Source organism: Elgaria multicarinata, chromosome 1 (assembly GCF_023053635.1).
Source record: "Elgaria multicarinata webbii isolate HBS135686 ecotype San Diego chromosome 1, rElgMul1.1.pri, whole genome shotgun sequence".
Lineage (NCBI taxonomy): Eukaryota > Metazoa > Chordata > Lepidosauria > Squamata > Anguidae > Elgaria > Elgaria multicarinata.
In genome coordinates, this window is record NC_086171.1 from 61407422 (window position 1) to 61420294 (window position 12873).

Consider the following 12873-nt stretch of genomic DNA (forward strand, 5'->3'; position numbering starts at 1 on the left):
TGATTAACTTATACTATTCTCTTATTAGAACAGCTATATAATAGTACATAGCTGCTGTTATTTATAGAATCTCTCTCTTCCACAAGACATAAAGTGTTCTGTCCACATCTTCTGCAAGTGTGATTTCTCTGGCTTGAACAGAAAGAACTCCAACCACCAACAAACTGCAACTATTACCTAGCACTCAATTCAGTTGCTTTGCAGCAGGTCCCAATTGCCAGTTCCCGTTTGTTTGTTGCATTTATTCCCGCCCTTTGACCAGAAAGCCTCTCTGAGTGGCTTATATATCAATAAGAACAAGATAATTGTCTGCTGGTCAGCTGAATTGTTCCTGTTTTCACAGCTATCTTCCTCTGCCTTTTTTTTCTTCCTGGTTCTTTCTGACTTTCCTACCCATCTTTTGTCCAGCACTCTCAAATGGCTTTCTCTTTGGGATTTCCTTTAAAGTTTCTTACCTCTCAGTTTGTAGCCTACCCTCCCACTAGTCAGGGTCAGGGCAAGAGTTTATTACATCATCAGCCTGACCAGGAAACATTACCATATGGGATTATAATGACCCCCTACATGGGACAGAGAAATCCATGAGTAGAGCATGATGTGAAAGTGATCACCTTATTTCAGGGCTCTTCCACACGTCGTACTGAGGCCGCTTCTATGCGACCCCAGTGCAACCCCAAAACGATCGTGTAACTTGCCTTTGGAAGAGCCGAGGAAGAGGCGTCCTTGCCGCCGCCGCCGCCACCCACAGACCTCCTCGCCAGCCGGCGAGGAGAGCTCTGCTGAAGAAGGCGGGGTGGAGAGCGGAAGAAGCTCTCCACCCCGCCTTCTTCCCCCGAGCTCTCCGTCCCAGCTGGCGAGGAGGTCTGTGGGTGGCGGCAGCGGCAAGGACGCCTCTTCCTCGGCTCTTCCAAAGGCAAGTTACACGATCGTTTTGGGGTCGCACTGGGGTCGCATAGAAGCGGCCTCAGTACGACGTGTGGAAAAGCCCTCAGTTTCAATTGATGGTACTTAGAGGAATCCTGTACATGCATGCATACAAACAAACACACATGCATTTTGAATCTAGTAACCTACGTTATTAAAAAATTCTCTCACCCAGAGTGGGAGAAGTTAATGAAAGGATGAGAAGCTGAATTTTAGGAGATTAAAATGCTGTTAATTTCCATATGCACTTAAGATTAATAAACTACTAATTAGGCTATGCAAATGAGGAGTTTCTGAATTCCATCACAAAAATTCAGTTGGTACCTTATCCATAAATCACACTCTGTTAATGTATTTTGTTATGTAATTGGGGAATAACAGATTGATGAGCTAGTCCAATTAGGTGTAATTTACATGTGTATGGAATTTGTTAATAAAGTATTATGAATCTAATGTGCAAGTAAGAAGTAACTAATTATAACATGTACTTGCTTTTCTTTGAAAGAAAATGGAACTTGGTCTCTAAAAAATGACTGCTGCGTGGGTTAGCAAGCAGCATGAACACCAAAACAAGTTTAAAAATTGGGGAGGGGGGAAGTTGCTAAAAGGCGTAGACTAATAAAAAATGCCACACTATCCCAGAATGATGCTATTTCTGAGTCATTCTGGAGAAATAAAATTGCAGCTTCTGAGAAGACCTCTGCTGCTGCTGCCACAGGCAATGGCAAAAATAGTTAGAGCAAAAATATATAACTAAAACAATGCGAACACAAATGTGAGTAATGAAATGAATGTATTTTCATGTACTAAATAACAAAACAAATAGGGTTTGCACAATTTAACAAAACAAATGAGTTTTGAGATGGTCATAATGGATATTTTTGGACCACCTTCATCCTAGACTGTTTTAAATTATGCCAGGATCTACACAACTGCTTTATAACGGTTTTGAAGTGAACTGACAGCTGACACATTCCATATACTGTTTTCCAAACCATTTTCAATGTGTTATATCCTGCTTGGTGTAGATCTGGCCTAAAATATGTGTTAAGTAGAGATTCCTGTGCATGAGAGCCACTGACATTTTCTTCAGTCTTTGCTCATATAAGTGGAATTTCTTGGCACACAAACATCTTCCATTCCAAAGGAACAGTGCTTCTATTTTCAGAGAAAACTAAGCTAGTGAACAGATGAATCTATTAATTTTGATTTCTCTCAGTTTATCATTTTTCCAATATTCAGTTTGCTTTATCTCAGACTTTGAGAATTTCTCCAGTCTTATGTTTGCGACTTAGTTTTTTTTTAGGTTTACATGAATATTCATAAGAATTTTTGTGCACATTTCTCTTAAAGCATTTTGCCTAATATACATATTTTATGCACACGGTTTTCGTAATATAATGCATTTTAATTTTATTCCTTCTAATATACATTTTGTATGCATTTTTTAATAGGAGAACTCCATTGCAATATTTGGAAAAGCACAATTTTGAAGGATAACTGAGTTTTGGTTTATATTGGGACCATTCAGAAGACAACTTAAACCACGGCTTTAAGCATGGTGAATAAGGCTTCTTGCTTTATTCACTGTGATTAAAGCCGTGGTTTAAGGTGTCTTCTGAACGTGGCCTGTCTTTCTGGCTTAACCACTGTGCTTAAAGACATGGTTTAAGTTGTGTTCTGAACAGGCCCATTGTGGTTTGAAAGTGCAAAATTAGGTAAATTCATATTAAAATGCAAACTGAATGAATTTCTCCCTCAGGCCTAATCAGAAATAAATACAGGCATCAATTGGTTTGCTATTCAAATTGGTGATAATATTGTTTTGGTCAGTCATAAGGAGAACATATAAAAATGGGATGTGTGGATTTTCAATGGTACTATTGTATGTGAATTTGATATATGAATGAATGGAAGGGATAATATTTTCAGTTGTTTTAAGCTTTCTTTGTCATTGTTCCAGCTTACAAAAATATCAATTTATCACCACCAGATAATAGACTGTCTTTGTATTTTTTAAAAGGTAACTTGTTCCAATTTGCCCATAATTAAATTGACATAAAATAGAGCTGTATGTGTGACCAGAACAATATAGTTATAGGTAGTGTTTCTGGTTAAATGTAAAGTTACATGTACTTAACCTCTATTTTTGTTGGGGTTGAGAACATACAGGAGATTAAGCATCCATGTCCCATTTGTGTTGGCCCATGGTAGTACTTCGCTATCCTTGTACTATTTGTGGGGAATTATGTCAGATTACACAAATGATCAGCTGAAAGAGTATAACATAGGCCCATTTATAAATTTTGTGGCCTGTTTAATTTTCAGGAGTTCTGTCAGTAGAATTGCTGAGATACTGTATCTCCGGAGCATTTCTTTACATTCATCCCTTGTTTGTTTCTCTTTTCACACTGTTGAAATTTAGATTGTATTCTCCAGAACTCTTCATCAGGCTAGATGCTACCCAAAGTGATGGGGGGGGGGGGGGATGGCTGAGTTGATATTGAAGTCTCTCTGGACAGATTTTCCTTTAATGGATTTTCTGCACTAAGGGAAAAGAGGGAAGACGTAATGGGAAAGCATGGGAGGGTTACAAGTAGAAGACAACAATGACTTGATCCCCTGTAAACCTCTGAAAATGAGGTAGGCTGACAGCATTATAAAACCCTTGGCTGGAAGCACCCACAGGATAGAAGGAGACACAGATGTAAATGGGTTAGGCTCTACTGGGTGTTATGCAGATTTCAAGATACAGCTAGGACTGTTGGGACGAAGAAGCATGTAATGGCTGATTCACCTATTTTTTAAGATAGAAAATCCAGCAGTGACACAGATTTGTCTCCATCCTTAAGTGAAAGAAACAGCAGACAACAAAAGTGAAGAGAAAAATAGCAGGTTTTTATATTTAGCAAAGCTGGAGATTAATTTTGGGTAGTACACTAGGTAAAAAACTCAACAAAATAGTTTTACCTAGTGGTTGAAGGAAAAGCAACCCCCAGCCCTTGAGACTAGAAATTTGTTTGTCCTTTTGAATGGCATTAATTACTCCCAAAATAACTCACACTTTCCCCTTCTGTTGTTTTTATCTCATTTTCAAAGCCTGTCCTTTCTTTTTTACCTTTTTACTATCCATACTTATTAAGTCCACCTTGGAGGCCCTTTTATATGAGCAGCTCCTTTCATACTATTCATTTCCTTTAATTATTTTGGAATTATTCCAAAATGTCTACACTGTCAGCTAACCAACATTGGTCCTTACTGGTGCTCATCATCAACCGCAATAGGAACTAAAATCCTCAGAACACTTAGCAGGACACTGGAGGATATGTCACATTCAGACTTGCAAAAGGAGTAAGATGTGTGTGAATTATATGCATGTCAACCAAAGAACCGAACATGAAGTTGAAAACATACTCCATCCCACTGTAGCACTTTACCAAGTAGTTCTTTTGCTTAGAGAAGCTATACCTCAGTATGATTCAGGAGAAAAGTGCATGAGGATGAAGACAGGCAATAGGAAGCTGGAAATTCTTTCAATGCATTGAGAAGGGTTCTGAAAGTCTGTCAGCTTTATGCTATTTATATTAATTTTAGAGATGAAAGGAAGAGTAATATATAGATAAAAATTATCTCGGCTTTTTCTTTTGTATAAAGGTAGTGAATGCCGAGATGCTCCCCAAATGCTATATCTGTTAATGTGTATATTCGTAACCGTTATTCATCATCTGCTCTATTACATGCAATTTGTGCATTGGCTCTGTTGCCGAATGGCTCATGGATACATATTGATCCTGGTTTGTTGGATATTGTTTGGTGCCATGCAAGGCAACTATGCAAGCTTTACATAAAGAAAAAGAAGGAGGTGGGCTCGTCCACTATTTTCTTAAGGCAAAAAGGAGCTTTGGTGTAAGGAACACAGGACATGATTTAGCCTGCCTGGAAACACAGGATCGGTGAATGAAGCCTAGCTTAATCAGGTACTGTGAACTGGGTGCCCTCAACCATTTCAGGTACAGAAGAGAATATGCTGCCTCGAGAGGGTTTTTGCCCTCAAAGACAGCATAGAAATATTTTAAATAAATTAGTTAAATAAGGGGTGCTGCTGCATGACCACATTCATATTCACATTTCTAATGATGAAGACAGGACCAGAAGTGTGGCGCAGACACAGCAAACAACCACTGTTTCAACAAAGTGGAAAATAGCTACTTCTAAAGTGGAGGGGACACCTCAAATTACCATTCTGATACAAAATTGCAGACAATATTTCATGCAAACCTACCCTTAGAATTGTCATTCCAAATATAAGCAAGTCTTGACACGGGCATCTTTTCATACATGTAATCAGAATTTTTAAGGCATGTAATGAGTGTTTTAAGGAGAATGATATTTTTGGAAAACCCAGAACTGTGGCTATAATGATGTTCCCAAGTAGTTAAACATACTCGCTATCACCACTCGCCTAATGTTTACTCAAGACCAATTAATGCAATTGTGTCAATATCCAAGACCACAGTGAGCCTTCAACTGGTAAACTGAGAGAAGTCAATGCAAAAATCAGTCTGTGCACCCCCACAAAGCTGTGGTCAAAGGAAGAAAACTGCAGGAAGACCAATCACGAAGAAGCTTCTTCACACCAGTAGGCCAGAACAGGTCAGATATCAGGGCTTCTGGGTAAAGTTTGTTCACAGGTTAGGAGTAAGGGTGGAAGAATCTGTCAGTTTCTATTTCTCCCACATTGAAATTTTTGAAACCTCACGTTCTTTCTCTCCCGAATATGAAGAACTTTATCAATTTGGGTAAATCCTTATTCGGAAATGAACTAAAATTCTTTCCCATCTACACCAACCTAGATCAATAGGTACAAATATCCCCAGCATGGAGAGGACCCTGATGCACCTGCTTGCCACATAGCTGTTAAAGATGAGGATCATGATGGGAAAAAGAGGTGGCAACCCTCATTCAGCCACAGGAATTCAGACCCAGACTTTTAAGAACTAAGCACTCAAAGCTCTGGGCCTGGATGGATGGATGTGTCAGTTTCAGTTTCTCCCACATTCAGTTTTTTAAAATCTCAAATTCTTTTTGACTCAAATAGAGAGAGATTTGAGATTTTTTTTTTCTTATCGAAACCGAACTGAAATGAAACTCTGATCCATCCCTAGTATGGAACTCTTTGTCTTGTCTTTTCTTCTGCTTCCCTTCATTTTGGAGTATCAGTCTGTGAAATCCTTCAAAGAAACGCTATTGTGCTTGTTTGGTTCTCTTCTATACGAGTTCACCTTGAGGGTGTCTGTGCACTTCCAAAAGCATGGGCCCATGGCCTTACCATCTTTGTAAACTCCAGCAGTGCAACATTTATTTATGTAGATTATGCAGGACTTTGCTGTCTCACTGACAATTTCATGTAAGACATAAAAGCTATGTTTTGCAGTTCTTTAAAGAGTGACAACTGCCACATGTCACAATGTTGTACCATACGTTTGCATGAATAAACCAGGAGTAACTATCAGCTTTTCCCTCCATAGTTGATGATCAGGGAGACACGCTGAGGGGTGTGTTGCTTAAATTTTAAATGTCTCATTAAAAACAATAGACTTTTATTTCTCTCCCTCCCTCCCTGAAAGCACCATTAGAGAAACCTATTAATTGTTTGAAAGAGAAAAGGGAAGCTAGATGTTGTGTGTGATTAACATATGCTGACTTTGCCTCATTGAAGTACTAGTTCATAAGTCCAGGGCTGCTGTCACTGAGCAAATGAGCTTATTTGTCTTGCTTTAGTCTCGGGAGGACAGTTGCCAGCAATCCAGTGCGCCTTCGTGCATGCACATTAGCACAGTTCTGCATGCTTGCTGTCAAAGAAGTCCACCCAGTTTAACTTTGAAAAGTTTCCTAAAGGAAACGTATTGCAAGCAGATAAGTTATCAAGGTGATGGATTGCCTTATCAGTTTGCAACGCAGTGTTCCAAAACGATACACATGAAACATGTGCCAATTAATACCAGCCAACTTTAATAACCAATTTTGGGGGTGATAGGAAGTATTATGTTCTTTAGTTCCTCTCAGCCACAGAAATAAGAAAAAACTGACACCCTGTGCTGGTGAGATGAGATAAGGTGGTCCTGAACAAATGCAAGAGTGTTCTTTATCTCAGGGTCATTAGATAGCAGGAGGACCTGGGCACAAGACCAGACCTAGGGCATACCTATGCTGCAAATGTATATTTGTTTTGTGCTAGTCAGGGCTTCTCCCCAAGAAATTTTAGTTTGGAAAGGCGACTGAGAATGATATTTTAGAGATTCCTACACCACACATGGTCTTGCAGAACTAGAGTTTCCTGTTGAGAAGAAATGACTGTTAAACCAGTTCACCTCTGGTGTTAATCATGTAGCCCGAAGACCTTTGCAGAGCTTGAACAGAGAAAGCTGTAAGTTTGAGTTCCACTTTTGCTCCAGTTCACAATTTACTTCTTTCGTTTGAGCTAAAACCAGTTTCTTAGGCCTGAGTAGAGGTGTTTTTTGTATCATTTGGCCTATGATAGTTACCCTGGCCATAGCTAGACCTAAGGTTTATCCCTGGATCGTCCAGGGGTCAAACCTGTTCATCTAGTGACACACAGGGGATCCAGTGCTCAGGCAGGGGCAAACCCTGGATGATCCCAGGATAAACCTTAGGTCTAGTTGTGGCCCATATTGATGTTACACTAGAAGTAGACATCCATAGTTCCCTGTTATTTGTAATTTAATTCAGTGATATCTAACATCCCAAGCCAAATGCTCTAAGTAGTTTAACTTCACTCTTACAGTTGTATTGCAAAACCATACCACATTCTTGTCTAACTGACAATGGCCAGATCTACACCGAGCAGGATATAACACTTTGAACATGGTATGAAAATATACCACTTTGAAAATAGGGCACCAATAGTTGTCAGCGTACTTGAATACTGCTAGAAAGCACCAGGATTCCCAGAGATTACATATCCATCTGTGCAATAGTTTATCAGTCACTGGGGTATTTTCATTATACTTCTATTATGTACTCATTTTTTTCCACCAGTTGTATACATTTTTGTTAGCTATCCTTCCTAAATTCCTTGTCTCTAACACAAATGAAGTCTCTGTAAGTGCATCAGCTCACATTCATCCCTTTTTACCATTGCTTCTCTCATCCTTCATGCCTCTCTTGTTTTCCCTCATGATATAGTAAGATCCTTGGGAGAGAATGTCAGCTATCTATGTGCCTACGTATCATCTAGCACTTTTATTATTCTGTAAAGCACCATGCATATTGATTGTATTGTATAAATACATAGTAGTAAAGGTATTCTTTTGTTTCATTTTCCCTCCTCTTTGAAGTCCATTAATATACTTAATTTCATTCAGATTGACTTATTCTGTTAAGCAGTTGGGCAGTAGGTCTTTATTTACTGTAAAAAAAATTAGCCATACTGTACATCAAGACTGTCATGCTTTAGGTCAGAGGCGGGAAAACTGTTGCCTTCCAGATGCTGCTGAGCTACTTCTCTCATACTCCCATTGGCCATGTTGATTCAATAACATCTGGAAGGCCAATGATTCCCAACCCTGCTTTAGAAATATTATAATTGTAGGGGAAGAAGAGGAGGAGAAGGAGGTGATGGTTTGTAAGCTTGTTCCAGAGGAGTTTTAATAAAGAAAGAACCTATGTACTTCTTACTACCTGGATGACATTTTGCAGGAGGGTTTGAAATGCCCTCCTTTCAGCTTCATATATGCTAATAGTGTACTCTCTCTCCAAGTGCATAAAAGAGCACCATCCAAACAGAAAAACGAGGTATCAGCAGGGTCAGAAAGCACAGGGGAAGAAAAAGGTTTGCAGAAATACAGACAATAGCAGGATCTACACTAGTGCTTTAAAGTGGTTTATAACGGCATTGGCAACTATTGGGGACCAAGGACACACTCCATATACAGTTTTCAAAACATTTCTAAAGTGACATATCCTGCTTGGTGTAGATCTGGCCAATGTTGGGGGGGGGGGAGTCCAAAGGAGGGAAGGAGCTGAAAAACAGCTCAATGAGGATCGGGCATGTGTTGTATCCACTGAGAGAGGCCTTAGCATGAACAGGGATGAGGACGATCCCGGGATAAACCTTAGGTCTAGCTAAGGCCTAAACCTCCTAGATACAATTCCCAATTTCCTCTTATAGGCTTCTACCCTTCAGCTGGGTGTAATCCCAGCTCTCTTAAAGATGCAACGCCTATGAAATCACCACAGCATGCTCAGTGGCCACAGAATGTTGAATATCTTTTGGCGGCAGAAGCAGCAGCAGTGGGGGCTGCGGCGAGGGAGCAAGGAGCCAGAAGACTGGGGGAGTGGGGAGTGAAGAGGCACAATGGAGTTCAGTATTCTTGAAAAGGGTATGACTGACTGGCTGTAATCCTAAACAGGAGCACTCTACAATGCAACATTTTGTTGCAGATCTCACTTTTCCAATTTTAGTACTGGAATTGAGCTCCAGTCCACAAAACCTTGGGCTACATGTAGGCAATTGTGTACAAGGGGTCTATGTCTTTACCTGCTAATGGGATGATTCTGGTTGGGTGGACTAGCTCAGAAAGCACGGAACATTGAAACAATCATTTCCTCTTCTTTCTAATAATATAGAGTTTCTCAAACATTTTGAGCTTGTGCCTCCTTTTAAAAGAGGCAGAGGTCCAAGAAGTTTAAGAAGAACTATACAATATGAAAGAAAAGAACTTTTTCAATATTCACTGTCTTCGTGCTTAGTGCCTGGTTATCAAAGTACATCTAAAGCAATCTTAGAGGGAGTTGTTATTGCCTTAGCTTTAGAAATTTGGCCATGACCTAAAAATCGATACCTTTGCGTTGTTTGTTATTGATTATTATATTTTATACTTGTATAGATATAGATAATTGTATTTACTTAAAATTAATACTGTGAATTCTTGGCTTCTTGCTGGAAGTCCAAAAGAAACATATGCCAACACAATCATAATATTAAAAAAAACCAAGAACAGAACTGCATAAAAATACACTTAGGGAACAAGTAGAGCATTTCAGCATCATGAAACTAGACTTGGGAAGGAATATTGAATAAACCAGACTACTTAAAATGAATAACGATCCAATTTATGGGGGAAACAATTTTATGTTTATTGTCAAATGTAGGGAAGGAACAGAGTAGAAGGAACTAGTACTGGAAAATAAATTGGTGTATCTGGAAGGAGAAATTGTGGGAAAGAAGAATGTTGAGAATAACATACTGGGCTGTGGCTATGGCAATGGAGTCCAAGGTTTCAGACCCTCTGAGCCACACTGAAACCTTCAAAGGTTCAAGAACCACAAGGCACACACAACCTTTACACATGCATTGAATATTAAGGTAGTGTTTCCTTAATTCAGGGGGTATTCAGATGAAAAGATTTTGTGATTTGTTTCAAAATGACGTTAGAAATTGCTTGCTTTTAGTGAGTAGGTGATGCATTGCAGATAAGGGTTGGGCTCCTTAGACAAGCAGTGGGGAATGTTTTTTATTATTATTTACTAGCTGTACCCTGCCACGCGTTGCTGTGGCTCAGTCTGGTTAAATTGAAAAGAAAGAAAAGACAAAGCGGATGTTTCTAATATGTTTAATTTCACAATGCTTGTGGATATACAATATTTTTAGTTGTTCCATTGTCTGTGTAGATATAGAGATTGTCTGGTTTGCCGACTCTAGAACACGCAACATATAATTGTCCATGTGAGAAGCAATCTGTGTCTAGATCTAAACCGCACAATTCTAAAGATTGGCCCTGAGCTTTGTTGATGGTGATTGCAAACGCCAATCGAATTGGGAATTGCAATCTCTTAAATTGAAATGGCATATCTGTTGGAATCATAGGAATGCGAGGAATGAGGACAGCTTCACCTTTGAAAGGTCCTGTCAAGATTGATCTCCGACTATAACAATTGCCACTTCGTCTATAGTTGGAGCATTGAATCTTCTCACATGTTCTCCAGCAGGCGTTTTGTCAGCATGAATAACAATCTTGTGTGTATCAGATGGCATCATGTCAATTGCTGTTTTGAACAAATGTACTAAATTGTTTTTTTCGTGAAGTAGCTGTTGCAGTTTTGAAACGATGGACCTTTTTATGCCGGTATAAATTCCGCAGCGTGCATTCAATTCATCATTGCCATCACCAATGAAATACATTTGTAGGAATTTATGTTGACTATCTTGAAACGGAAGGAAGGAGCTGGCTTTATGATAAATTTGTCCTTTGACTTTGAAAGTTGGCATAAATGGAGCTGTGATGATTTCTGCGCCGAACGACATCATTTGGAAGCATGAGTTGTATTTCCTGATGTTAGATAGGAAATGCTTTGATTCTGCGGTATATCCGGCAAGCAAAGTTTGTAATGGCTCTGGTGGTTCTCCAAGTTGAGGCAGTTTAATTTTTCCAGCAGCGCAACACATTCCTTTTGTTTCTCCATTAAATTTAAGAGCCTTGCAATAAGGACACACTTCAGTCATAGTGCCGATGAGAACATGCCGCCTCAAACTATAATCATCAGCTGGGTTGTACCGGAATGCAAGGCGATTGTAATCGTGTGATTGTTTACCACGGAGTCGTGTTTGATGCTGATGTGCTGTTTCTCATTGACGTCTTTCAGCCACTCTCAGCCTGTCGCATTCATTCTGTTGAGAACAAAACAGATCTGAAGCTGTAGAACGCGATTGCCGTGCTCGCAACCGTGCATCCTCAAGTCTGGCTGAACGTTGCTTGGCTTGTTCCTTGACACGTATTTGAAGCATTCTTTTTCTTTTTTTCTCGTTTGCTGATGCCCGTTCTTCCTCAGTCTGATTTGCAATTTCTCGTCGCAGTGCTTCCGCTCCGCGAGTACGACGACCTAAGTGTGATCTTCTGCGAGGCATTATTTGGATGAAGTAAAGCAGATTGTTTGGTTTTTTAAAAAGGATGTTTTTACGGTGAGAGGGTTAGCGGAAACTCCTGGCAGTTACCTTTCTTCAGAACATGTAACTGTCACAGGTGTGACATCTATATTCACTCAGCCAATTGCGAGAAAACATGCAAATAGGAGAGGAGTCAGAGGCAGCGGATTGGCCTACTGGTTGGCGATGTCACAATGCTCAGCAGGACTGGTTTTGAGGAGGCCTATTTCTTCGATTTTAAGACAAACCTTTGACCCCATATAGAACATAGTTACATAACAACGCTCGCATATTCGAATGCAACGTTGTGTCAAAATTTCAAAGCAATCGGTGAAGAACTTTTGGAGATATAACGTCTGTTTCGAACAGACATTTACATTTTTATTTATATAGATTTATAAAATTTGTCTGCCTCTCCATATCTGAAACAGACTCTGTAGTGGTGAACATAAGAATTAAAACAGTAAAAGATATAACAATTAAAACACCATTAAAATTATATTTTAAAAAAACACACCAGAAAGGTGAAGAAATAAGTAAGTGAAATCGAGCAATCCTCTTTCACATGCAATAAAATGTGCAGAATGTTTGATCCATCCCAACGCACAACTCCCACTTTGCCAGGGGACACCATTACATGAAGAAACCAAGAGCAGATCCACCACTCTACCTGCTGTGTGGGGAAACCTGCACAGGGACCTGCTGAACATCACACAAACAATGAAAAATATCTCCTGTGGGCTGGCAGAGCAGATCTGCCAGTTCATATCCAACTTGGCACAACTGTAATGCAGTGATTATCTTCAATCCTCTAGACGGCTTATCTACATTTTGATGCTTACAAACAAATTTAATTGCTTATAGCCAAAACCTCCATAATCCAAAATTGAAATAAAGATGATCCAAAATATGCACAAAGTATACAGACAGATATACATCAATACCACCCCTACAGATTAAAACAAATACTCTAAACCTGCATATTTTTATATATTCTGGATCAT

General features: G+C 39.5%; 1 protein-coding gene across 1 annotated transcript in view; it reads left to right on the forward strand.

The window, feature by feature from the left end:
* The window catches only part of CNTNAP2 (contactin associated protein 2), a 1454514-nt gene that overhangs the window by 1112367 nt on the left and 329274 nt on the right, over nucleotides 1-12873 (forward strand). The gene's annotated exons all lie outside the window — the stretch shown is intronic.